Source organism: Oryctolagus cuniculus, chromosome 4 (genome assembly GCF_964237555.1).
Source record: "Oryctolagus cuniculus chromosome 4, mOryCun1.1, whole genome shotgun sequence".
NCBI classification, from domain to species: Eukaryota; Metazoa; Chordata; class Mammalia; order Lagomorpha; family Leporidae; genus Oryctolagus; species Oryctolagus cuniculus.
Window position 1 is genome coordinate 111,528,650 of NC_091435.1, and position 26,226 is coordinate 111,554,875.

General features: G+C 37.5%; 1 protein-coding gene across 4 annotated transcripts in view; it reads right to left on the minus strand.

Moving 5' to 3' along the window:
- The window catches only part of LOC108175368 (EGF-like and EMI domain-containing protein 1), a 707,491-nt gene that overhangs the window by 55,418 nt on the left and 625,847 nt on the right, over positions 1 to 26,226 (minus strand). The gene's annotated exons all lie outside the window — the stretch shown is intronic.

A 26,226-nucleotide genomic window follows, 5' to 3' on the forward strand; every position in this document is an offset into this window, starting at 1 on the left:
ATAGATGCAGAGAATGGATTTAATAAAATACAACATCTTTTCATGACAAAAACCATAAGCAAAGTGGGTATAGAATTGACATTTTTTAACACAATTAAGGCAATATATGACAAACCTGCAGCCAGCATCATATTGAATCAGGAAAAGTTGAAAGAATTTCCACTATGATCTGGAACCTGACAAGGATGCCATTTTTTTACCACTGTTATTCAGCATAGTTCTTGAAGTTTTACCCAGGGCAATTAGGCAAGAAAAAAAGAAACCAAAGTGATACAAATTGCAAAATAGGGAGTCAACTTATCCTTGTTTGCAGATGGCATTATCCTATTTATAGGGAAACCAAAAGATTCCATCAAGAAACTCTTGCAACTCATAAGAGAGTTTGGTAAAGTTGTAGGATATAAAATCAACACCCAAAAAATTCTTAGCCTTTGTATACATAGATAATGCCATGGATGAGAAAGAACTTGTAAGATCAATACCATTCACAATAGCTACAAAAAAATTTAAATACCTTGGAATAAATTTAAGCGATGAGATGAAAGATCTATATAGTGAAAATTACAAAAGATTAAAGAAATAAGACACCAAAATACAGTTTTTCATTCTTATGGATTGAAATACTTTATATTATAAAAATGTTCATATTACCAAAAGCAATTTATAGATTCAGTGTGATCCCAATCAAAATACCAACAGCATTCTTCTCAGAGATAGAAAAAATAACTATGCTAAAATTTATGTGGAAACACGAGACCCCAAATAGATAAAGCAATCTTATAAAACAAAAACAAAGTTGGAGGAATCACAATTCCTAATTTCAAAACATACTACAGGGAAATTATAATCAAAACAGCCTGGTACTGGCACAAATATAGACAAGTAGATAAGTGGAGCAGCATAAACCATAGAAATCAATCCGTGTATCTTCAACAACTAATCTTTGTCAAAGGAACTATAATCAACCCCTGGAGAAAGGACAGTCTCTTCAACAAATGGGGCTGGGAAAATTGGATTTTCACATGTAAAAGTATGAAAAAAGACCATACCTTATACCTTACACAAAAATCAATTCAGAATGGGTCAAGTAGCTAAATCTATAACCTAATCCCATCAAATTACTAGAGGAAAACATTGGGGAAACTCTGCAACATATTGGCATAGGCAAAGACTTCTTGGAAAAGACCCTAGAAGTACAGGCAATAAAAGCAAAAATAGAAAAATGGCTTTTTGTCATGCTAAGAAGCTTCTGCACCACAAAGGTAACACTCAACAAAGTAACAAGGCAACAAACAGAATACGAGAAAATATCTGCAAACTGTGCCAGTGATAAAGCATTAATATCCGAATCTATAAAGAGCTCCAATAACTAAGCAACAACAAAACAAACAATCTGGTTAAGAATTAGGAATTAGGCTAAGGACATGAATAGGCATTTTTCTTTTCTTTTTTTTTTTTTTTTTTTTTTTTTTTTTTTTTTTGGACAGGCAGTGTTAGAGAGTGAGAGAGAGAGACAGAAAGGGCTTCCTTTTTCCATTGGTTCACGCCCCAAATGGCCGCCATGGCCGGTGCACTGCAACCAGGGCTCTGCACCGATTGAAGCCAGGAGCCAGGTGCTTCCTCCTGGTCACTCATGTGGGTGCAGGGCCCAGGCACTTGGGCCATCCTCCACTGCCTTCCTGGGCCAGAGCAGAGAGCTGGCCTGGAAGAGATGCAACCAGGACAGAATCTGGCACCCCAACAGGGACTAGAACCCGGGGTGCCGGCACTGCAGGTGGAAGATTAGCCAAGTGAGCCACAGTGCCGGCCATGAACAGGCATTTTTCAAGCAATGAAATGCACATGGCCAACAGATACATGAAAAAATGCTCAAGGCTCACTGGCCATCAGGGAAATGCAAATAAAATCCACAATGAAGTTTCACCGTACTCCAGTTAGAATGGCTATCATCCCCAAAGCAAAAAGCAAATGCTAACAAGGATATGGGGGGAAAGGCATCCTAATATACTGTTGGTGGGAATGTCAACTACTAAAACTATTACTGAAGACAGTATGGATATTTATCAGGAATCTCAAAATAGACCTACCATATGACCCACCCATCCCACTCTTGGAAATTTATCCAAATGAAGTGAAATCAGCATGTGAAATGGTTATCTGTACCCTCGTGTTTATTTATTTTTTACTTTTATTTAAGGCATACAATTTTCATGCACTTCATGTATACAGATTTAGGAACATAGTGATACTTCCAACCCTACCCTCCCTCCAGCCCTTGCTCCAACCTTTTTTCCTCCTTCCCCTCCTATTCCCTCTCTTAATTTTTACAATGATCTGCTTTCAGTTACTTTATACCCATAAGATTAACCCAACCAAAAAGAAAAATACTATATGTTTTCCCTGTTCTCTGGAAACCCCATGTTTCTTGCAGCTCAATTCACATTAGTTAAGATATGGAATCATCCCAGATGTCTATCGGCTGATGACTGGTTAAACAAATTATTTATATATATAGACACATACTATGAAATACTACTCAACCATAAAAAGAATGAAATCCTGTCTTTTGCAACAAAATGGATGCAACTGGAAAGCATTATGCTTAGCGAAATAAGCCAGTCCAAAAAACAAATACCATATGTTTTCCCTGATCTGTGGTAAGTAATAGAGTACAAAAATGTAATGTACATGAACGAAACTGACATTTTTAGATTTGATTATTGTTTTCAGTCATTGTACTGTTGAGAAAGTGTTTTTTTTCTTCTATTTGTTTAATTTTTTTTACTTAGTGAGTGGTTAATGTTATGATTAGAAAATAAACCGAAAGCATGTCGTTGTAAAAATTAAAAGAATAATAAAGGAAGGAGGAGGGAGGGTGGGAGAATGAGTGGCAGGGATGTTATGGTAGGAAGTATCACTTTGGCCCTAAATTTGTATATATAAAATTCATGAACTTTGTTCCCCTTATATAAATAGAAACAAAACGAAACAAAACTCCATAGCCATCTATACTAGCACAATTTCCCTACAAGCTAAGTAAGCATAAGCAGAATGGAAAGTATTTTGGATCATCAAAAGAAGGATCCACCACCCGTAGTTAAAGAAAAAAAATGCCTGTCTTTCATGATAGGCAGAGAAGTGTATTCAAATTTTGTCTAATACTTTGAACAAACTGCAATTGACCTTCTGTGGTTTATGACAGCATATTTTGCTCAGGTCTTTATCAAAGGCCTGGAACCACCAGGGTGATAGATCAGCTGTCATCCACCCGTTCCTCAGAATGTCTTTGTATTAAACTAATGGTCCAGCAGAGCAGTCAGTCTGACAGGCAGGTTATTTATTTGCAATCTGGTAAAAGAACTGACAACTTCATTGTTTTAATTGTTCATTTTTCATGGGCTGATGCATTAGCTCACCAGGATCTTTGTGCCTCCTTCAGAGAATAAATATATACAAGTTAGGGCATCAGAATGGCTGGGTTCCACTCATGCTTGAGGAAGCCACAGAGAGCTCTGTGCCAGTTCTGATTACCAGCAGGGCACCAGCACTTGGTGATTTTTTGTGTGTGTTATCTCTATTCTGCATCTCTTTCCTCTCTTTCAGGAAGAACTATGATGTCAACTGCTGATCTGATTGTTTATTAAAACAATGTTCCTTGTTCTCACAGCCTAGTAAAGGAGAAAGACTGGGATGGGATTCTGAGTCTCATGGCTCAATCAGGGTGGAGCTGACAGACTATGCCATAGAATCACAGATGCCTGGAGACTTCCCATATCATAAAATCCTTGAAAATAGATAAGGTTTAGGCTAGAATCTCCTGGAATCACTCTGGGAGATTGTAATTCAGTGACTATTTGTTGAGATATATCTATATCTATATATGTATCACTATATCTATCTATATCTATATATAGATAGGTATATCTATATATGTATATCTCCTAATATGAACTCCTAGTTGAGAACTGTTGATTTAGAATCTAGACTGGTGAACTTGGTTTACAGTTAACCCATATAATAGGCTGAATTATTTCATCCAGACAACAATTAATTAGTACCAGAGCTAGAAGTAGAATCTAGGGGTCCAAACCATCTGGTAAATATCCTATTTATTATCAACATCAGAAACCATTCTCTGGGAATCACTGAAACACTCAAAAAGGCTCTACAAATAGCTTTTGCATGTGATGATGTTAGGACACAATATTGAAGTGACCATTTGTACAGTTAAATTACACACATGGAGGGAGCTCATATTATATCATTGGTACCCAAATTATATTATTACTTTACTATTTTCCTTCACATTAAAACTGAGAGTACTTCTGAGGAAAGCAATTTTTTAACCTCAATATGCCTGACACCTCATTTAGAGCTTAGAATGCACAAGGTACTCAATGTTTAGAGAAGGAAAGAAGGAATGAAGAAAGGGAGGGAAGGAGAAGGAAAGAACCCTTATTCCAATACACATGAACGTGAAAGGCTGATCCTACAAAAAGATAGAATGCTGGCTTCCTATATTGTTTGTTTATTATGTTCATTTTCTTATTAAACAAATATTCATTAATCTCTATAGATCAGTGTCCCATGTTTCGCACTGATGATATAAAATGGAACAAGGTTAGTGTCTGCTCTCAAGTACCCAACACACTGACTCAGGAATATATGTGAGAAATTGACACAGAATAATTGAACAAGTGCTTCTAAAAAGAGGTTCATAAACAGCCAAAGGCAACTTCAATAAAAGAATGCTAACACTATCAAGAATGAATCATGGTGTCCTCAAGAAGTACCACTAGGACTGGAGTTAGAAGATGAGCAGGAACTCATCAGCCAGAGGAAAAGCATGAATGAGTGAAATCTTTAGTTGAGAGTGATGGCTATATCTGCTTCATGGTAAAAGGGAAGGATTTAGGGACAAATTTGAAATTAAAGATTTGTCTACACCCTTTAACTGGAGAGTTTATAATATGCTGATATTTTTATAATGCACTTTTAGGTAGTCATAGAAACATCATAATAATACTGACAACAATGAACATATTGGATTGGGGGATGGGAGCCCAATTGGAGGCTATTGCATTCCTTTGAACAAGAGACACCAAGAACCTCAACTAGTGATCTGGATGGAAAGGGAAGGAGGCAGAAGCTGCACCAACAGATAGTTTAGAGATGGAATGGGAAGTACTGGGTGACAGACTGTATGAGAGAGAAGACAGATGATTCATTATCAAATCCCAAAATGTATATATTGTTATTATTTGTTCATACCATATAGCTTCTCCATTCCAAAATAACCTGAGTCTCACATTTAAGTTACATATAGCTTAAAATATTAAGAAATTGACTTCAGAAAGTCACAGCAAATAACCAAATCTTAATTGGAAGACATTCTCATGTTTGGTAAGCATTTTCAGCCTACCTTGGTAGTTGGGGCACTGGCTTGGAAAGGCATAAGACAGAGCAAAAGCATTGCAAGAGCTGTAAAAAAGGGGCTCAGACCAATATCAGCCTGTGTATTAGAGTAGAAAGTACTCCTAAGACAATGCACCAAGGATAGCTTTTGAAAGACAGTTCTATCTGGTTCATTTCTTTTAAGTGTGATTTCTGAGTATGTGCTGAGGATAATTTCAGAATGTTTCACTGTTTAATTCAAAGTGATGATGTTCCTTTCTGCTAAGGGATATCTTATATACAATTGGTAGCATGGCATCCCATTAAGGAATGGGCAGCTGCTATCCCTTTTGTGGGACTTAATGGTTACCATCTTCCAACATTTCCCCTCATCCTTAATCCAGAAAAAAGTCAAACAATGAATCAAATTTTTAGAATTTTGGGGTGGGAAAAGTGATAATAACGCTGTTTGGGACAACCACATCCCACCCATATCAGAATGTCTGAGTTGAAGTCCTAGCTATGCTCCAGATTCCAGTGTCCTGCTAATGCATATCTTGGGAGGCAGCAAGTGATGACTCAAGTAGTTGGGTCCCTGTTACCTACATGGAAGATCGGGTTGAGTTACTGGATTCCATCTTTGACCTGACCCAGTCCTGACTTTTGTGCTGCTGTGGACATTCTCAGTCTCTCTCTCTCTCTCTCTCTCTCTCCCTACCCTTCAAATAAAATGAATACATGAAAAGCTTTGATAAGTTTAACATTTCAATATAATGCTGCTGAGAGAATATCAAAGATTATTTTTTCATGCCTGCTTTTAAATGTTCTCTTGTATTTTGTGCACCTACTAAAAGATGATACAAGTAGCATAGTTAAAATACCTGTAGTTCAGAGACTAACCTTCGGTAGATGGTCAGAATACAGCAGCTTAAGGTGAGAAGGGTAAAGAGTTTGCAGATATAAAGTGAAAATGAACCAACATTCAAAAAATGAATGCCAAGGAGACTTATGGATAGGTTTATTACTAAAGAGCTGACATCTTCTGAGTACCTAATGTGTACCAGGTTAGTTCCTCTAGGCTCTTGATATAATTTCATTTGATAGTCAACACAACCCCATGAGGGGGTAAGTATTATTATTTTTACTTTACAGAGGAAAATAAAGTAACCTAATGTTAGTATGAAGTAATTTACCCAAAACTTATAGCTAAAGTCAGTATTTGTAACTAAGGTATTATACTGCTTCCTAGACGTTACTATACTAACAGGAGGACCTGACCATATTGTGTTAGTTTATAGGCTTTTGCAGATGGATCTGTGATCCATGTTTCTCAGAATCAGTGTAATTTAGTGAGAGGAGATATGAACTGAATATTAGTAGCTACTGAGTCTAGCTTTTGTTTTCCTAGAAAAGTAACCACCTTCCTCACGTCATATTAGAACTTGTCATATACATATTTTCAGTTATTTTAAAATTTTAAATAACTTTCATTATGGAAATGATCAGTAAAGCACCTGAAGTGATTAGACTGATGTCCATTCTACTTCAATATAAGTGCATACATAAGTTGGATATGTTATATACAAACCATAGTAACTGACAGTCTAGATACTATAATTTTCTATTCCTTGATGAAACAATTAAGGATTAAATTTGAGATACTATGTCATCAACAAATGTTTTCTTCAATGATTTAAAATTTATAGAATAAGAATTGTGCACAAAATACAGGATGTTTGTATCCAAAGCCCCAAGTTAGTGTATCACTTCAATTACATTCAATGCAAGGATTATTCTTTGGCATGATAATGGAAGCTTTCATTAATACCCACTTATTAGAACTCATTGACTAGATTATGAACAATATACAACTAGACAAAAAGAGCAGGACCAGATAGATTGATTGCTTACACGGTATGTAAGAAACTCTGCAATCCAAAACACTTTGAGCATTTGTATTCTTAATCAAGAGTGTTAATGATCCCTTAAACGGACCTACAACATAAAATTCATAGAATTAAGGAAGAAAGAGTAATTATTAAAAGTAATAATTTTTCAGGGCTGGCATTGTGGTGTCACGGGTAAAGTCACTGCCTGCAATACCGGCATCCCATATGGGCACTGGTTCAAGATCCAGCTGCTTTTCTTTCAATCCAGCTCTCTGCTTTGACCTGGGAAAGCAGTAGAGGATGGCCCAAATGCTTGGGCCCCTACACCCACATGGGAAACCCAGAAGAAGCTCTTGGCTCCTGGCTTCGGATTGGCCCAACTCTGGCAGTTGCGGCCTTCTGGGGAGTGAACCACCGGATGGAAGACCTCTCTTTCTGCCTCTGCCTCTCTCTAACTCTTCCTTTCAAATTAACAAAAATTTTAAAAAGGTAATAATTTTCCTTTTCAGATTTGCTACCAGCAGAGAAAAACTTGCTCTTTGATTGTAATTCCAGTGCTTTAATTTGTGGAGCCCATATAAAATGAATTCTTAATAAAAATGTTTATTTCACCATGAAGACCAACTGGAAGTTGGCAAATGATATTCCAATATAATAATGAAAGTTCTGTACTAGTGATCAGCTCAAATCCTGACCTGAAAGCACATCTGTTTGGCCATCCTGTTCATTATTCTCCCTTTACCACTATAGATAAATAGGTATAAAAATAAAAGAGTAGAAGCTAATGTTACTTTGCATTATGCAGCCAAATCAAACAACCATAGTATAATAAGTAAATTCTTCTCAGTTCAAATCCTAGAATCACTGCTTTCAGATCATGCCTTGTGAAAATAAGCACCCTTTTCTTAACATTGATATTTTAAAGACAGATGTCCACTCATAAACACCCCCTGAAGATTCATTAACTGAATCTGTACATATCAATTCCACACTTACTAAGTGGCATGCACTGAGGCTGTTGGGAAAAATCTCAAAGTTGACCAGATCTCAGAGTTTTCTTTATTTCAATCACCACTTTGAGTTTTTTAAGAACAATGAGATGCTTGAAGAAAATGAGCCCCTAACTTTTATGAATTGTTCATCTCAACTTCGGCTATTTCAGCTGCCAACTCTCCAAAACAAACTTCAATTCAATTACGAATAAAATATTGCAACTCTCTGTGAAGCTCTTTAGCTCCCAGCAGTAGTTTACTTGGTCGAAAGTAAGGGATTGAAATGAACTACTTTATTTTATCACTCTCTCCTTACATATTGTCCTGAATAAGTCACATTCTTTCTTAATAATTTGAAAGCATTTTCATTTGTGCCCTGGGAATGACTAGAGGAGCTTTTAATATTATTAAGTCTAGATCAAATCAATCCAGTCTACATTGGGCATGGGGCTAATGCCTCTTTAACCACACCCCCCTTCTTACCAATTATTCACAACTATATTGGTGGCCTTGTTAGAAAATCCTTGACATCTATGATCAGAGTTCCAGACACAGGCCACTCTCATACATTTTGCTGACAACCTTTGAACCAAGCTGCCAAGTCAAAGCTTACCATACAGTCTTAAAATCTAAATGGTGATTCATTGTTTGCAAACAGAGAGACAGATTACCATTGTTAACTTGACCTTAGCCTCTAACTCGGAGTCAAAAATGCTTGAAGACCTGGGCATCTTAACTAGAGCAAGACATAAATCAAATTACCTTCAGCACCACAAAGAAATGAATGGTTGGCATCTTATGAGCTGTAAAGTGCAGTGGGTTTTCTTTGGAAGATGAAGTTCAGACTGATGACAAAAGATCCCATTACTTAATTGAGTTTAATAAAATATAGAGGAACAAATTTTGTCATGGTTTCAAATAGTTTGATAAATACGTAAGGTTGTTCCGAGAGCTTGTTAACTGCATAGTTTTTGCAAGCAAAGTTTTTCTGAGATTATGAATAAGACAACAACAGGGATACTATCGAGTAAGATGGATAATACTATCTTTATTTCCTTGCTGCAACCAAATCAAGTTAGTGAATCGTCAGAATTTATTACAAGATAGGAGAAGGGAGGAGGGAAACAAGGGGAATTTGCTCCTGAAAATACAGTTTTGGTAAGTGAAGAAGGTGTGGTGAGCTTGGTCAGGCAAAAAGTAAGGTCATGCCAAACACAATCATCAAATAAGAACGTTTTATGAGTATGTTCCATCTCATCATATCATGAGTTAGGCTGCAATTTTATTAAAATTGGTTGAACTGAACTGTGGCAGTGTGGATCCATAATTGTGGAAAAGAAAGACTTGGAAGTTTAAATAATGTCATTATTGTTTTTGGTATATGATACCAACTCTTTTTCCACTGAATTCTAACTAGAAAATAAAGGTAGAAATTAAAATGGGTATATGGTTCTTTTAAAAATTCACATAAAATCCAGATTTTAAGCCAAACTAAGTCAAGAATCAGTGTTGAACATGTTTAATATTGATGAGGGCAAATAGTATTTTAGAAGATTATATTTATTTATGTCTTATTTTTCTGTTTCTGACCTGTGAGACTCAGTTATGAGTCTGGAAATGTGCATGATTCAATACTATTGCTCTTAATGTCACCATGAAAACAAAACCTTTTTGAAAACTGTTCTAGAAAAAAATCACTTTTCTACATAAACAGCAAATAAGCTCTTCAGAGGGTTCTTCAAGTGTTTCCAACAAAAGATGATATACCCCAGAAACGTTACAGACATTTCTTTCTTTTAATAGTTTGCCAAAGTGTTAATGCTTGTGGAATCTGAAGGCTTTAAATATTGGCACAAGACAGTTCTGTAGAGACATGAGCATTTCTTTGTGACTTTCGAGGTTGTAGCTTAATAGGAAGTGGCATTTATGAGCACCTGAGGAGGTTAACCACACAGGTGTGCATGTAAGGAGATTGTCAGGACACATACATACCTGGGGACACCAACACATTCATCCACCACTCACTGTCGAAAGTGTGGGTTGAAACAAAAAATTCAACTATTCACCTGGCTGTTTTGCCTACCATAAATGGTTGACTTTTTTCTACTGAATTATTGAGCTGATCAGCTATAATTGTGTTACAGAGTTGAGCTTCTGTTATCTTCAGAGATTGAAATATGCATCTACTTTCCCAAAATATCTGCATAAAGGCAGTATTTTTAAAGTAGATGCTTTTGCAAGTCAACACTAAGGGACAGTGTGGGAACTTCTTATATTTTTTAAAAATGATTTCTTTACTTATTTGAAAAACAGAATGACACAGAGAGAGGGACAGGGAGGGAGGGAGAGAGGGAGAGAATGGAAGAGAGAGATAGATCTTCCATGTGCTGCTTGACTCACCAGTTGGTTGCAACAGCCAAGGCTGGACCAGGCTGAAGCCAGGAGCTTCATCTGGGTCTTACACATGGGTGAAAGGGGACCAAGGACTTGGGTCAGCTTCTGCTGTTTTCACAGGTGTATTAGCAGTGAGCTGGATCAGAAGTGGAGAAGCTGGGACTCGAATCAGTGCTCATATGGTATTCCAGCATCACAGGCTGTAGCTCAACCAGCTGTACCATAAAGATAGGCTGAGAACTTCTTATTTGAATGTATATTCAACTAAAACTTTGTTAATTTAAAACTGTAGGAATATATCAGATATAATAGAAGTTGCAGAATGATGTCCCCATGTACAAAGCATGAGATAGGCTGTTTACCTCCATTGTCATATTTTATTTCAGTCCAGCCAGCAAGGCTTTCTAATGTCCCTGAGATGGACCAACAAGGTCACACACTTGGTGTCAATTTAACCCACAAAACTCCACCAGAATAAGCTGTAATTGGAAAAATCTCTCTTGGTCTTTCCCTATCTATCATTTAATATAGGCCCTCTTTCTGTGCACTGGTCTAGTGTCTCATAGATAAACCAATTCTGAGCTTATGGTTTCTGAGCTTACATATACAAGCTTTAATCACTTGGAAACTATTTCATTTTTAATCATTTTTAAGTGCTTTACCCTCTGTCAAATTGGACATTACAGCTCTAATATGGAGCATGGAGAATTTTATGCACAATATCTGTTTCGGAGAATATAGAAGAATTTGAAAACATTCCAATGGTTATTATATACAACTGATAAGGAATTACTGCACAGCTGGAACTTTATAATCCAAAATCACATTTTCAACACTGAAAGTTACAGCACAAGGAAGAGATAAATTCAAGTTTATCTAACACAAATCTCTTTCCTTTCTGGTTTGTATAAATGCATTTTTATTAAATTATTATTTTTCAACACAAGACTCACACTCATGAATTCATCCCATATACATAACTCATTTCTCACAAACAAAAACCATATCTGTACATGTAACTAAATCATGTTTTCTTATTCATATGTATTTTCCTTTTCTAGCAATGTCATATTTCTTTACTTTAGAAATTGGCAGCTAATAATAACAATTCTGCCTCATTTCACCTCCTTTATTTCAAATATATTAGTTAATAACTAAAAATGGAACTTACACAGCACAACCTAAAAATTCAGAGGGCTCAGAAGAAGGAATTGTTGAAGTACTTAAGTCCCACTGATTCTTAGCCAGTTAGGGTAGGGGGCTGGGAGCAGGGGCTGTTTCCTTAATTAGCACCCATCATAGTCTAACAAAATCCACCTGCCAAGAAAGGTTTGAAGGTAGACTTAAACACCGTATTCTAAAGCTTGAACTATGAGTGACAATATAAACACAGAAAAATAAAAGAAATCATAACATGAGAAGATATTTGCCACTCTAAGACATCTAATGGCCTCTTACCATTCTATTCTTCTGCATTTGGAATTTTTGCATTTACACAGAGCCAGGGATGCTCCACGCATGCAGGCATAGAAACCACCTACGACGTGAGAGTACTCTTTCTTAAAAATACATCTATTCACTACGGCCCAAAGGATCCTCTCAGGGGAACTTCTCCCTGAGATCTTGGAATATCTTCCATTTGTGCCTTCTCCAATCCTTGAAAGAGATTTAACAACACCAACTTCCCTATTGAGCTTATGGGGACAAAGCCAAACACAATTTGGAAGCAGATGACAGGAGAGAAGAGTGTCTCTGCTGAGGGCAGTACAGGAAAGGCTGAGATGCCAATAGACAAGTCTTGCCCGCTTTATGTTTTCCAAGGTAGGCTTATCCTTACAGAGATATTTTGGGGTTGTGAAGGATATATATGGTTATCAGCAAAATAACCAGTTTTTCTTCAAAGGACAATGAACAAAATCAATCAAATAACTAGCCAATTTTGGTTGCATTTTCAATCTGCTTCTTTGGGTGTATATATAACTAGGTAATAAAAATTTTTTTCAAGGAAAAAATACTTGACATTTCGGTTCTGAGAATTTTGTTCTTTGCTTAAAACTGAAAGGAAAGGGTGGGAGTGTAGCTTAGACTGGAGAGAGGAGAATGGGCAAATTGTGACCAATAGCCTCTAACAAGCTTAGGAAGTCAAGAAAAACTCAGATAAGAAACTTCAAGATTCCTTATTGAGCTTCATTAAATTGATTATCAAAACAGTAATGGAATAAAAAGAACAATGAATATTTAGTCTCATCTATATAATAATTCCTGACTATCTTCTTTTCAGAGTTTCTACAATCAAATTTTTCAAAATGATATACAAGTATTAATAGGAAAGTATTGAGCCTTAATTTAGATACAGTGCTAGCTTATTGTCACTAGTTTAGGAAAACCAGGGCAGTGGTTTGGACAAGTGATGTTCTTTTGGTTATTCTGTTTCTATTTTCTGTTAAAACTTATAAATAAACTTTTACAAGTATTTTTTTTAGAAAAACATTTAAATTGGAATAGGTTGAAGTAAGTCATAATAGTCCTAGAAGTTTGGAAAAATACTACCAAGATATTGTTTTTCTTTTAGCAGATCGGCAAGTTTACAAGGTGTGACATACCCTGCATTTGTCTGGGACAGACATATCATACAATTGGCATAAGTATAAGTCAGTGCAAGCTTTTTTTTTTTTTTTTTTTTACATTGAGACAGACACAGCTTTTAATAGCCATTATAATTTTAAATAAACATGCCTATGGGATGGATATTTGGTGCAGTGGTCAAAAATGCACTTGGGTGCCCATATCCCATACTGGAGTGCCTAGATTTGAGTCCTGATTCTGCACTCCATTCCAGCTTCCTGCCAATGTATACCTGGGAGTCAGCAGGTAATGGCTCAAGTAGTTGGGTCCCTGCCAATCACATGGGAAACCCAGACTGAGCTCCTGGCTCCTGGCTTTGGCTTGGCCTAGCGCTGGATGTTGCAGGCATTTGAAGACTGAAGTAGTTATTGACAGCTCTGTATCTCTGCCTTTCAAATAAGTAAAATTAATTAACTAAAACTAAAATTAAAAAAACCCTACAATTATTCATCTAGGGAATTTAACTTTCAGAGAAATTCTCACATCTGTGCAAGGAAATATATGCAATAATATTCACCAAGACATTGTTTTTAATATAACAATACTGAAAATAATCTAAATGTCCACTTGTAGGGGACTTATTAAACAAATCAATTTAGGGCCATATAATCAAACACTCTGAAACCATATGGAAGAAAAGGCAGGCCTGTGTAGACTGATACGTGTACAAGTTTATTACAATGTGTAGTTTAGTGAATAAACAAACAAATAAAACATAAAATAAATGCGCTTAAAAACATGATAAGCTTAAATATTGGAAACCCAACACACTTGAATGGTGGTTAAGTCTGAGCCGTGGGCTGGAAGGGGAAAACCAGCATAGATTTTCATAATATACATTTATGCATTCATTATTTAAAATTATTCCTACTATCATATATTTATAATGTATACAAGATATATAAAACAAAGAGTTTGAGAGAAAAATAATAGCATTTATCCTTTTTTCTTTCTTTCTTTCTTTTTTTTTTTTTTTTTTTTGAGTCTTGGTCCAGATTCACAAAAAAATGAAGGCGCCATGGCCCTCTAGTGGATCACTTTAGCAATGCTCTTCTCTTACTGCTGTTGTCTACATAGTCCCACAGTCTAAAGTGTCAACATCTACATTTATATAAGGGTGGAATCAACTAGAATTTTACACCAGGTAGTATCACAAAATATGTAAAATTCAATGATATTGAATCTATTTCTTACTTTAAAAATTCTTGAAACATCTTGATAAAACAGTGATGATGCATTGTCTCTGAACATGACAGAACCCACATGGCTGCATGCCATGGGAAAACTCTGAGCCTGTCTAAGTGCCATGAGACTGAATTTGCTACCAGAGATGTTTCAATTACAGGAAACACTGACCTCTAATAAATACAAAGGCTTGTTGCTAATTAAAAAACAGTCATTGTTTATGCCAATCTTTAAAGTGGGACCCAAGCTGGAAGCTGTCACCCCCAAACAGAATCACGTATGTGAATAATGACGGTGCTTGTTTCCATGGACTAATCTAAAACATTTCTAACAAGAGAAAATATTTCAAAACTATATATGGCTATGTCAACCACCAAATTCCCTCGGTCCAGTTGAAGGCGCGCAGAATTTCCTGTCAACTCGAGCTCTGAAGCAGAACAGTCTCCAGTATTAACTACTGGCTACCTTGGAAATGTACCGTCTCTCATTGTAAAACTCCCCAAAGGGCAATTCAAATCACATTTAGAATTTCCTATTTACATTGCAGTGGCCATGGCAGTAGTTTGAATGTCACAGCACAAATCTGGTACCAAATGCTGAGTGTGTTCAGTGGATTCTGTTTCAGAATGCACTTCACATGAGGGTATTTTCATCAAGTGCATGGGGGAGGGAGCGTCATGGGATAAGGTCATGTTATGACCTTTGGACTTAACTCTTTATTCAACATGAACAAGTAAACCAATGTTTTTCCCCAGACCAAGAAGCTACCAGACAACTTTATATAGAAGCTTGCCTTTTAACTCTTACAGAGAAATGTTACTGAGTGAGAATACACTGTAATATTTCCTGTTAAATTCCATATGTAAGGAGGTGAAATTTGGTCAGAAAAACCTGGAAAATCAGAGGCAACTTTCTCAGAGTGGCAAATATTCTTCTAGGCAAGTAATGAAGGTTGCTGATTACTTTTCTTTCTCAAGCTGTGTTCAAATGTGGCAAAACAAGTCAGAACATCATTTTTATCTTCTGATTTGAATGCATATTTGAATATTTGAATGTGTAAGGGTAGATCTTTCAAAATAAGTAAATAGTATTTTTAGGAAACTTTGCATGTCTTGTTTTTACTTTTAAAAAAATAACAAATGATCTGCAAGAACAAAATGTTTTTCCAACTAGATGCAATCATATACATGCATAGCATCTCAATTTCTAGATTCCTCAGTTCCCCCAGCTAAGGTAACCTTGAAAAAGCTCCTCCTTACAAAGCTGGAAGGTGTTCCTGGTATTGAGCAGCACTGTTTCATGGCACTGTTAAATGAGGAAGTGACTGCTTCCACTTCTGCATGAGGTTCCCTACATATATTTGTAGTAACTGATGATACGCCTAGCAAGATATTATAATTTAACATTGAAATAATGTGGTCTGCCTTGTTTGTGTGTATCTCTTTAAAAATAAAGAGTATGGAAAAAACAATGTATAATTGATATACTTTTCTAGGATCAGAAAAATATATATATTGTTATTATTTAATTGGCAATGAAAAAAAAAAAAAGACATCCTGTGGCTATGAGCGCTTTTGAAAAGCTCTGAATTTGGAGAATTAAAGTGATATCTTAATTTGCAAACTGATAGAAGTCCTTTGGAACTTGGACTGTGTATGTTATCATCACACAAAGAAAGAGAATGCATAAATAGATGCAAGGAGAACAGATTTATCACCATATCAATTGTTCTCAACTCAGGTAGAAAAAAATAACACATAGCTTGTTAAACACTATCCATTTGGGTGGAAATTTATTTTTTCTCTCAAAATTTTGAATTTGTTAAAATACTTGGACCCAACTATTCATCCTAGATTTTGACAATTAGGTTAGCATATCAGACCACCATGTGAGGTGGAAAGTTACACTTTCCTAAAGAACTAAGATATTCTTTTTAAAGACCCAAAATTAATTTCATAATTTTTTCTCATTTCAAGCATCATATCAAATAAGAAAAGGATAAAGCAACTCTGTGGTTTCAAAGAAGATAGAAGTTGGATATTTCAAGGAATTATAGAAATTAACATAATTACTGTTTCACTTAAAAAACTTAATGTGGCCTTATGCATTATTCAGTGTCATCTTATTTAAACATATTATTTTAATCTTCACTGAGATATAGGTAGGAAAATCCTATGGGCTTCTATCCTAGCTCTGCAAAATGAAGATGACAATACCTCCACACACAGTGCTGTCAGGTTTCAGAGATAATGTTTAAACAACAGCTGGCACAGGGCCTGGCAGACTGGGCAACAGTATAAATTAGGAGCTTTATTCCCAAGTGGCAAGTAGGTAAGCTAAGGGCAAAAAGGTCACAGGCAAGAGCCCAGATATGCCAGAAGAAAAGTTAGAGAGATCACAGTCAGAACTCACCCTGCATATGCAATCCCCAAAGTTTAATTGTTCATTCAAGCACAAAGTTTCCCAGTCTCCACTGATTTTCTATCATTGAATAATGAGATTTTCCAAAAGGAAGGACTTAGGCAAGTTGTTCAGTATGTAGACACCATAGTATGGAAACATTAAACAGAAGTGGTCTTTTAATAACACAGGCCAGATTCTGTCACTCCTTCTTTCAAAGCCCTTCAGTATCTCCCCCATTTCATTCATCTAGAACCACAGTCTTACCAGGACTATATACAATAACCATGTTCCTCTGCTTTTCTGACGTGTCTACACTTCAACCCCTCTGTCTTCCAGTCCAGTTGTCTCCTGATACACTACTCAGCTTTTCATTACAAGGAAATACTGAAGACAAGTTACTTAGGAAGGAAGGATTGGACAGCCCCATTGGTCAGCAACCTGGTGAGGCTATAGGAAGGCAAACGCAGAGGGTGGGCAGAGGAACAATTATTTGCAAAGCCAGGACACAGAGAGCGAACAAGTAGGCCCATCTTGGCTTTCATATCCAACCATCTCTGGCAAGAACTGTCTTCTGAGGTCTTACACCCAATGACCTAAGAACACCCCATAAGGCCCATCTCCTAGGTAAGGATTAATTTTCTATTTTTGCCGGCGCCGCGGCTCACTAGGCTAATCCTCCGCCTTGCGGCGCCGGCACACCGGGTTCTAGTCCCGGTCAGGGCGCCGGATTCAGTCCCGTTGCCCCTCTTCCAAGCCAGCTCTCTGCTGTGGCCAGGGAGTGCAGTGGAGGATGGCTCAAGTACTTGGGCCCTGCACCCCATGGGAGACCAGGATAAGTACCTGGCTCCTGCCATCAGATCAGCGCGGTGCGCCAGCCACAGTGCGCTGGCTGCGGTGGCCATTGGAGGGTGAACCAACGGCAAAAGGAAGACCTTTCTCTCTGTCTCTCTCTCTCACTGTCCACTCTGCCTGTCAAAAAAATTTTTTTTTCTATTTTTTCAGCAGCCAAACTTGTAACCTTGGGATTTAACCTTCTATATGAGTTTGGCAGCCATATCTGTTGAAACCATAGCCCTTGCTATTTTGGATTTCCTTATTTTGACTACAATTTTGCCTTCTCGAGGACACCTACCTTGGCTACTCTTTATCTTTTGCCAACCTTGCACTCCTACTGCACATTATTTCACCTGAATCTACTTTGAGCATTTGCAATAGCACCTATCACCTTTTATGTTGCTACAAAATATACTTGTTGTTTATTGCACATTTCCTCTTGCTGGAACACAAACTCTAAGAGGGAACCGATCTTTGTTTTGTTCATAGGTGCATTCCAACTGATTCCAGGATTAGCACTTGGGACACAGGAAAGTGAGCATGGGATATTAACCATCAATTCACAGAAGAGTACACTTGAAAATGCAAAGCTTTACCTGTAATCAGAGAAATAAGGTTAATATTTCCTTTAAAATGTGTTACCAGTAAAACAACAGAACAATGAAACTGCAACTTTCTCATAATCAGCCCTGCTACTGTAGAGACTAATTCAGCATTATTCAACAAACTTGGATGATGCAGCATCCTCTGACCCAGCAAACCCACACTTCACACACACCCAAAGGAAAGCCTGCCACAGGTATACAAGCAGACAAATATTTTTTGATAAGTTGGTGGTTGTACTAAACAACTTAAAACAAGCTCTATGATCCTTTTGGACAAACAGAAAACAAAGTTGTAGGTCATTCACACAATGGTAAACTGTGACACACATACAAACGGAAACAGTCAATAACTAACATACAAACTTCTAAAGCAATGTTTAGTAAAAAATTAAGTTGTAGGCTGAGCATTATAATATGATGTTATTTGTTAAACAATGATTAAAAGCTTGTAGAACAACACTCCATGTAGTGAAATGAACACACTGTTAACTCCTTAACTGTTTAACTCCTTAAACTCTTTAGTTTATAAAACATTTTTTCAAATTCCACCACACTCCATGTCTCAGCTTCAGGTACACCTTCTCACCCAGTTTCTGACTCTGCTCCAAGTCTGGATGAAGTTCAGTGATTTCTGACCAGGTACAAAGAACAGCGAGTTGTGCTTCTGCACTGTTTCCACGTTGGTTTCACATAAACAGGCTTGAGTCAGTTGACCATGGGGAGAGCTGCCTAAAATCTCCAGAGTTGCACACAATGTTTGCATTAAATAATCTAGGTCATTAGAGTTCAGCCATGACTTTCCTAAAGGACTGTTTTCATAGGCTTTATCTTGTTCCATGTGACATATCCCTAGCAATAGACCATTTGGATCATTTTTTGCAGATACAGCTCTCAATTTTGGTGAAACAGAACTATGCTGTGGTTTCCAAATGCTGAATTATCAGAAAGAGACCAAGATTTTTAGATACAATCTAAATTTGCGAAGCATTAAGTATATAAACAGTTAACCCATAACATTCTCTAGAATACCAATAACTTCATTTGTTATTTGAAATAGGGCAAAACAATATAACCATTTGTAAATGTTCAAGAAATACTTTTCTTCTTTTTTGAAACATTCCAGTTATTCATTAAATGCTTTACTTAGGATGGAAATGACCTAGAAGCTTCCTGGCTCCCAGCATAAATTTTTCTCTCTTTAAATATGAACGTGACTTTTTCATAGTAAACATTGACAGGATGAGATTAGGTTGATCCTGGACAAAGTTGTTTAGAAGAAATCTGTGTTCTTCAACTTCATCTAACAGCCTCCCTAACTATAACTGCTATTAACAATGATTCCTATCCAACTTTCTCTTCGTTGTTAGCGGCTGGTTTCAGGGGCTGTTAATGTGAGTCCATGAGTTAATCTAGGGGTGAGGAGATCTCTCCAGAATTGCTGGAAAGAATGTATATGTAATTACATTTTTCTGGGAAGAATTTCCATTGCTTTCAACAGCTCATGTAAGATGTTGAGCACCCCAAAGCAGTTACAAATTCACGTTTTATGGATTGTGCACTGTTCTACAGTGGTTTCCACAGGGGACAAAAGATGCAAAGTCCTTCCCCCAGTCCCCAAAAGATTCTGAGTCACTTGATCTGTAGTACAGTTAGGAGTATCCATTTGTTCAATGTCCGTCAAACAATTCCAATGCCAGGGGATTCTGATGTAAGAAAAGAAATCACAGTACTCTATAGAATAAAAGTTGATTTTTTTCTGCGTTCCTTCAAGGTCTCTGTCTCTAACCAATCTTTCTAGTCTTATTTTATTCCTTCTACTCACATTGTACTACTTAAACACAACTTACTTATTTTTTTACTTTTTTATCTTTTACTTATTTCTTCTTAAAATCAAAGAATAGCGACTGAATTCATGCTGGAGACCCTGTGATAAGAGAGCACATTCTATTCACAGCTACACTGCCTGATGGATACACAATAAGATGTAAGAAACTTTAGCAGTCCCTCCTTATCTGTGACTTCAGTTATCTGTGCTCAGTTTCAATCTGAGAAATATTAAATGTATATTCCAGAAATAAACAATTCATAAGTTTTAAATAACTTTTATTACACTATACTGTTATAATTCCTCTATGTGGTTATTAATTGTTTTTAGTCTCTTACTATGGCCAAGCTATCGAATAAACTTTTTCATAGGAAAGTACGTATACAGGAAAAAACCAGCCTGTTTAAGGTGTGGGATTATTGGTGAGTTTAGGCATTCACTGACCTTTGAATATATTGCAGTTAAAGGGGGACAAGTGTATTAGGTTTTATATGTTTTCATGTCTTATCTTCTCCTCCTTCACAGGTGAGTGCCTCTTAATCCTGGAAGACCTGGATGAAGTTTAAATATTATCCACTCTATGCAGCCATTCTAGATCCCCGGGGACAGATTGCTTGCTGGTTGTTTTTTATCATCAGTGGACCACAAGCATTTTTTCCCATACTTATTACACTGCCATGCAATTGTTTGTTTTGGCTTCTGGTTTCTGGACTCCTTCTGGTCAGGGACGATGTAGAGCTCTTCCTTATATCCACCCAGCTCACTCCAGTTCCAACGCCAGAATATTAATAGTATTTGTGGAATAGATGAAGAACATGCCATGTTTTAATCCCCATCTAGAGTATATGTATTTTAATGAGATATGCCTGCAAGTAAAGGCTCTCCCTGGTAAGAATTCCGGGCACAATGAAAGGCTATAGTGTAAGGTTGTCTGCATTATATCTGGCAACACATCAGAAGAACTAGCATCCCAAAAACATCTGTTGTACAGTGGGGTGGGAATATATAAAAGCACTGGCCCCCCAGGGAGCAGACCCATCTTCAGCCCAGAGTGGACAGTGTTACCTTCACCAGTAGGTCTCCTATCAGACAATCTTAAGGATGGTATCACCAGCACAGTCACTGGAATTTTATTGGATTTGAAAAGAAACCGTAGAAGAAAACCAAGAGGGGTCAGCACTGTGGTGCAGCGGGTTAAAGCTGTGGCTTATAATGCCAGCATCCCATTTGTTGACACTGGTTAGAGTCCCCACTGCTCCACTTCCAAACCAGCTCCCTGCTAATGCTCCTGGGAAAGCAGTAGAGGATGGCCCAAGTGCTTGGGCCCCTGCACCCACGTGGGAGACTCAGAAGAAGTTCCTTGTTCCTAGCTTTGTCCTGGCCCACTCCTGGGTGTTGTGACCATTTACGGAGCGAACCAGCAGATGGAAGATCACTCCTTCTATCTCTGTAACTCTGCCTTTCAAATAAATAGATAAATCTTTAAAAAAATAAAACTGAGTCTATCTCTAGTTCGTTTCATACTTAAATTTCTTCAGGAAAAGCCCTATGAAATAAGACACAGTTTCAGGGAGACAATGGGGTTGGAGCCCCAGAGAGCAAGCCCATTAAGGAAATTTTGCCTGGTAACACTTGACGAATACTTGCACATCTATTAATTCAGCAGCTATTGATTAAACACTTCTTTTTCAGCTGGGGATTAAAATAATTAAAATATTATTTTTTTGCTCCAAATGAGGGCTTAACTTTATTCCAGAGCCTGATATGTTTGAAGTATTTTATGCTTCTGGGCATAAGCTCCACTAGAAGCCAGTTTATATCTTCAGTGTTTTTATCCTATTTATGGCTGTGATGGTTGTAAGATTTTAAAATGCTGTGAAAGCATGAAAGCATGGCTACATTTGTAGAAGTATCATGCCTTTTCTTCTTAAAGCATGGTGCTGTATGGATGTGCTTTTTGAATGCAGGCACCTTTCAGGTTCTTTTGGCCTTCATTCAGTTTGAAGCTATTCACTGTTGACTAGTTTACTTTTCCCCATATGTTGAGATGTTGGATTTCCATGCTCTACTATGTATTCATACACGCAGAGATGAAAATAGATGGACCTGGATTCCTTTAATGCAATATACACACATGCTTGCTTGTGAATGCATGCCATGGTTGGTACCCAGGACTGACCTTAGCTGTCCATCCCAGAAACTACAACCAGGAGGTCAGGAAACAGAATCCAACTGGTAGGTCTGTTTTCTTCTCTTTTTCTTTTTAAAAATTAAACATGTAGCTAAAATAGCACCTATACTTAAAAAGTGGAATATTTCACATAAAAATTCTGGTTTCTGGCTTTTTCAAATCAGAAATATCAGAAGTTCTGGAAGCATGGGGCCAATTTTCCTCTATGGCACAGACAAGGGAGTTGGACAGCAAATAGGTAGCTGGTCCCATTGACAGGCAGGTGAGCGTCAAATCACGCCATCCCACTCTTCTGACATTTTTTAGAGCCTTAGGGTCTTTCAGATTTTTAGCTTTCCTTCTTCAAACATTTTTTTTTTAAACTTGGAAAAGCGGCTTCCTAGGTACTACCCTCTTGTAACTGACTCCTGCTTCACAAATCGCAAAAGGCTGAAAGATTCACGCAGATTATGTAGCAACTCCTTCCAACTGAATTAAAAAAGAAGATGGCAATGGGGACCCTCCAGATGGTCTCTGCTGCTTTCTGCATGAGGTGACATGAACAAATTGATAGATCCCTGGGACCCCTTGTCTTCCATCACCCTGTGGAATTTTTCTTCATGGGCCAGAAGCAGGTGGCTACATTTAACACAATCTGGGAAAGTACGCGTTAATCTACACCAGGCGAGGTGTGATCCTCTTCTGCCAAGGTTTTCCAGCTTTTGCAAGCTTCAGAATCATCTGCAGGGCTGTTTAAAACACAGATCTGGGCCCTACTTCCAGAGTTCCTAACTGAGCACATGAAGTAGATTTGAATACTCTGCATTTCCAAAAAAAATACAGGGCCCTCAGCTTGAGAACCACTTGCCTGTAGAAATTTTTCCAATTCTCCTGCACACAGTAAATGTAGATTTATCCAGAAAAGAGTCAATGAAGATAGCATCCTCCAGCAAGTACCCTGGGGACATTCATGGGAAGAATCAGAATCCATGAGACAGTATGAGTCTATACAACTGTCTACATTGCTGTCTTGTCCTACCACCTGTGATGACTCATCCGCAATACTGTAACACAGGGAAAAATGAGCCCCGAAAACAGAAAATATCTGGGTTATCATTTTCTGTTTCCTATGATGTATTTCTTTTTAATGAAAAGGATCTTTAAAACCACACGGTGGCAGTGTAATCACATGAGTGACAATCTTCAGGTGCCAGAGTTGAGTTTTGCACCCACTATAAATTAAGAGATAATTCTGAAAGCTAAGCATCTGTGATTCTGGCATAACAATTATTGGCCTGTAAAGCATAAATGACAAGTTGTAGTCAGATACCTCTACTAAAACCTCAGTCAGAGTTTTCAATATTTTTACAATGCTTCAGACAGAATACATTTTTCCCTGTGCCGTTTCATGGTGTGAAAACAACTTCACAAGAACAAGCAACAGATCATTTCATGCATGAGCTATGTAACCAATTCAATCCAAAATAACTCCTGCTTCAGTTTAGCGAATTACTGTGTGATAGAAACTTCACTTCTACACTTTAATTATTTTTGAAAGGTGAATTTATCTTTTTCTATGTTGCTACATTTCAGATATTTGCATGCGTCTCTGTCTCTCACAACCAAGTGAAATTGAACTTTTTGATTTGTTTACTAAATATTCTCTGACCCTTCCTTCCTATAGCGAGAGTTTAAGATCGCATTGTTATTTTCATAGATATTTGACTGGCTGACTATTAATTTTAATGCAATGGCCTGTGTTACTCCAATGTAATATAAGGGGTACAGTATTCTTAGAGAACAAGGTATTATTGAAATGAAGGGAAAATTCAGTTATTTTCCTTCCTGTCTTATAACAAAATAATATTCTGTCCTGTTAGCAGAAGTAGCAGTTTCCTGAGTGTGGAAGGGCTGGATTAATACTAAATATTGAAAATTCTTCTGAAATAGCATCTGTGTGTACTGCTTTCAGTCACCCAAGCAATGGGAACAATCAAATAAGGTGATTGCAAATGCCATTAAGCAGGAGAGTCAACAGAAGGGAACGAGGAACTTGGAAACTTCCTTTGCAAGATGAGACTGAGTTCCACTTGGCTGGGAAAGTCTACCTTTGCCAAAGATGATAAGACTTAAAAACACCAGTAAAAATCATCCCAGAAGACCAGAGGCATACACGTGTCTTTTGAACATGGGCAGCCTTCCCACACTACCACATACTTGTGATTCTGGTTCTGGCTGCTGAACTTGAGTTTGGATCAAAGGTTCCCTCTGGGCATTCAGAATCAGACAGAATCCTCACTGGGACTATGCTGCGACAAAGATTTCTCCAAATGCAGGGATCTGATGAGGAAGGTGTATTAACCCGGAAGAAGATGAGACTCGAAGTCTAAAATCATTCTCCCAAATGCAGACTAGAGGAATCGTTAAAATGTCATCTTGAGGCTGTTGCTATTGCTCTGCTAAGGATCCCGCGGGCTGCCCCCTGTCACCATGTGTGTTAGGTGGCATGGGAGCTCAGAGAGCTCGCTGGTGCTGTAGTGCTTTACAGTACAGCAACAGTGTGCACAGTTACAACTCCCCACGTTCTCATGGCAACTGATGGGCTGCACACGGTGTTTGGAATTCCTTATTTGCCTCACATCATCTGAGTTTTTCAGCTGCTCTCCTGGTGGAATGCTGATTCAGTCATCTTCCTGCATACAGGTGCCCATGTTTATTTTCTTCCAGACCTCCACATTGGGTTTTTAAGTGGTAGGTACTAAAATTTGAAAGATTACACGCTGCAAAAATCTGTATTATGCATGTATTCAGCCACGTATGGAATCAGTCTTGTCCCAGGTGGGTTTTGTAATCTCCATTTTGGATATAAATAAAGTAAGTCTTAAGGAAGGTCAAGTAACTTGCCTGAGATTATACAGCCACTGAGTGGCAGAGCTGGGATTCCTATGAAGGGGTCTAATAACTTGAAGCCTGTATTCTTAATCACTCACAGAGTTTGGGAAACTTTTCCATCATTACACTTCCCACCTTCAAAACAACTATTCCTTCTTTCCTCTATACCACTGCCATATGAGAAAGCTATTCCAATATTCATGCAATTTTTCCTAAAGAGGAACAAAAGATCTATTTTTTGTCTAAGTATATATTACATGCAGTTTATAAAAAGTAGATTCTTTCTCCTTGTAAATGTTACTTATTTTTAATACTGACACACATGTTAACATTTAAGGAATATTCCATGTAATATTTATACACATAATATGTATTAACAATACGATGTTGGACAGTTATAATTCTATCAAAATGTAATTACTAGGATTACTATGTGAGCTATAATTCTTTTTGACAATTCAATCAGGCTTCAAAATCTCAAAAAAACAGTTTAACTTGCCTCATTCAATGATTTATCCATTATTTATACACTGATTTAAAATCACTTAGACAAAAAAGAGAGACCTATAAAATAGAATCACTAAAGCAAGGATGAAAGAACAATTGCCATGCAATAAAAGAGAAAATTGAGTTGAGCCAAAAACCTTAAAGAAAATTACTCTTAGTAGACATGCTTGAGCTGTGCATTTCTGGATAGCAAAGCAAAAACAAATGAATGAACAAAAATATAGTTCCCTAATTGATGAAAAATTGATTTTGGTGGGGGGGGGGCCTGGAGTTGTGGTGTAGTGGATAAAGCTGCTGCCTGTAATGCCAGCATCCCCTATGGGCGCTGGTTCAAGACCCTGCTGCTCTACTTCCTATCCAGTTCACTGTTAGTGCACCTTGGGAAGCAGTGGAGGATGGCTCAAGTGCTTGGAATCCTGTATCCATGCGGGAGACCTGGAAGAAGTTCCTGGCTTTAGCCTGGCCCCACCTCAGACATTGTGGCCAAAGGATGGAAGATCACTCTCTCTTT